Below are 436 nucleotides of genomic sequence, written 5' to 3'. Positions count from 1 at the left end.
TCCCATTTGTGGGAGATTTAGTAGGGTAAAATCTAGCAATAACAATTACACAGAGCCCATCATGAGACACTTGAAAACCAGCGGTGGCACGCACGGCGATAGCTTAGGTTTAGGCTTGCTGCTACTTCATGCGCCGCAGCCGCCGAGGGCAGTTCCCTTATTGCTGATTCCAACTTTCTAATCCATCCGTGACAAGAGAACGAGAATGGGGTGCGGCGCAGCAGTGATCCACAACCCACAGCCACTGGTGCTTGGACCCTCGGACGCATGGCATGGAATGGAGGTTAGATTACTCTCCTCTAACTCTCTCCTTTGTTTTTTGAGAAACTCTCCTCCCAATTCCGATTGTCTTAATTAGTTATTGGAAAATCTCCCGACATTTGACAAATTTATGCATTAAAAGTATAAAAGGTGCCATAATGGAAACTACAATCAT

This window comes from Triticum dicoccoides, unplaced genomic scaffold, assembly GCF_002162155.2.
Source record: "Triticum dicoccoides isolate Atlit2015 ecotype Zavitan unplaced genomic scaffold, WEW_v2.0 scaffold43390, whole genome shotgun sequence".
Classification (NCBI taxonomy): Eukaryota; Viridiplantae; Streptophyta; class Magnoliopsida; order Poales; family Poaceae; genus Triticum; species Triticum dicoccoides.
This window is presented reverse-complemented; position numbering follows the sequence as displayed.